Source organism: Tupaia chinensis, unplaced genomic scaffold (genome assembly GCF_000334495.1).
Source record: "Tupaia chinensis unplaced genomic scaffold, TupChi_1.0 Scaffold145659_1, whole genome shotgun sequence".
In the NCBI taxonomy this organism is placed as follows: domain Eukaryota; kingdom Metazoa; phylum Chordata; class Mammalia; order Scandentia; family Tupaiidae; genus Tupaia; species Tupaia belangeri.
In genome coordinates this window covers 339,286-341,660 of record NW_006205516.1, presented here as the reverse complement: position 1 = coordinate 341,660, position 2,375 = coordinate 339,286, and positions in this window count along the sequence as shown.

Below are 2,375 nucleotides of genomic sequence, written 5' to 3'. Positions count from 1 at the left end.
GGATTGCAGCGTGGCCATCTCCCCAGGGGGTGTTTTCTCGCTTTCTGTCTCTCTCTCTGTCTTTCTGGCGAGTGATACAAAAACCTCTCAAAAAAAAAAAAAAAAGAGAAAGAAAGAAACAAAATAAAGTTACATTGTTAGTTTATGAAAACAAAGGACTGTTTATATTCATCAAAACCTGCAAGCGAGGTGAATTGTGCAGTGTATGAATTAAAGCTCAATAAAGACATCATATGAAAAAAAACTGTGAATCTCTCTTTTTTTAAAGCATTGTTTACTTCATTTTATTTATCAGTGTTATTATTTTTTAATTTGCTTCCGGGCATGTGCGCTCATCAGAGAGAGACAGAGCGAGCGAGGGAAAGTCAGAAAGCAAGTTGCCAGGTCTGGGACTTGAACTGCGATCAGCCATGTGGGAGTCCAGTGCCTTAACCCCCACTCCACCTGCTGGCCTGCCTGTGACCCTCTTCTAATCATCCCACTGCTGTGCCTTACATTTAGCTGGGCTCTCTGCACCCCACTGAGGCTGCTACACAAGGTTTAGGACAAACAACTGTGCCTGGGGTCTGCCAAACATGGTTCAAGTCTGGAGGGTAGCTCTTCCCTTGCCGTTAGTGCTCTGGCCATTCTGGCTTGCAGGTTCCTGACTCCACATATGTAGTCTATGTGGAGAGACTCCTTCCTTTGGTCCAGGGCTCTTAGGACCCTGTGTTCTAAACTTTCCTCTGCACCTCTGCCCCTGCCTCCAGAGAAGGAAGTCACCCGGCAATTATGACTTATTCTCCACCAGTACAGTCTAGCAGTCTTCAAAATCTGTGAATGCGTTGAACTCAAGACTGCTAGGCAATGGAAAATGAGAGGCTTCTGGTCACCCTCTGCCCAATCCACATGTCCAGTTGGAGTCCACAAGTCCTTGAACAAATCAAAGGAGCTTTTGTTTGTCCCCTGGAATTTCAAGGTCAATGTGTTCAGATGTTTTGTCATGTAAGAAAACATCATCTTGTGGGGGATCAGCAGATGGAATAGCAATTACGTCACTGGACTCCCACGTGGCCGACCGCAGTTTGAGTCCCGGATCTGGTGGCTTGAAAATCATGCTGGGCACACGTGCATGTGTGTGATCTCAGGAGAATGGTTGAATTAAAAAATAAACAAATAAAGAAGTAATAAATTAAACCAAATTTTAAAAATTCAGATAACGATAGCAAGAGTATCTATGTTGTAGGGCTCTTATGAAAATTAAATATGTTGGAATTCTAAAAATGTTTAGAAAAGTTGTAGCATATGGGAAATATTATGTTAGTTATTGAATAAATTAGCTTAGAGAATTAATGTAATGGGCTCAGTGTTCACGTTCCTCCGAATTTGTATGTTGAAATCTAATATCCATTGTGATGGGATTTGGAGGTGGGGCATGTGGAGAGTAATTAGTTCATGAGGCTACGTAGAACAATCATAAATGGGATTATTGTCCTTGTAGGAAAAAGCCAGGCGCCAGCAGGTGACATCGTGGTTAAGGGGCTGGACTCCCACATGGCTGATCGAGTCCCAGAGTGGTGGCTTAAAAATCACTCTGGGTGTGTGCGTGTGCATGCCCAAAATCCTGGGAGAAGAATGGACGAGAAGAGACTGCAGCATGGCCATTCCCCGCCTCCCCCCGGGGGGGGGGGGAGTGATTTCTTACTTTCCCTCCCTCTATGTCTCTGTCTCTCTCTCGCTGGTGAGCGCATGAACACTAAAACCTAAAAAAAGAAAGAAAGAAAAAGCCAGGCCAGACCTGTAGCCTAGGGGGTTAGGGAGCCAGGGCCCACATAGGCGAACTTGGATCAGATCCTGGCCCCTGTGGTTTGAAAAGCATGCTGGGCATATGCCCCCAATCCCAACAGGAAGTAAAGAAGGGACTGCAGCATGACCACGCCCCACTGAGGTGTGCTTTCTCCCTCTCTGACAAGCATATATGTCTTTTGGAGATTTCTTTTTAATTTTTAAAAGAAGCCAGACAGCTAGCTTGCTCTTCCCCTTCACACGAGGATACAATGCGCTGGCAGTCTGTCCCTGGGAAGAGGCCCTCACCAGGACCTTACCATGTAGACAACCTGATCTTAAACTTTCAGCTTCCAGAACTGTGGGAAAGAAAGCTATGATACTTTATTACAGCCGCCTGAGCTGACAAAAAGAGTTACTTTTGCTAAAAACATCAGATAGGCACAAATACTCCCTTCCCCTTTCTCAAGCCATGTTTGAGTCTCCGGGCTCGATGTGAGATACCCTAGATAAAGGACAAAAGATCTAGCCATTCGAAGTCCTTTAAGTCCTATTCTTTTTTTTTTTTTAGAGGTTTTTGCTATAGGGCGCGTGTGCTCGCCAGACAGACA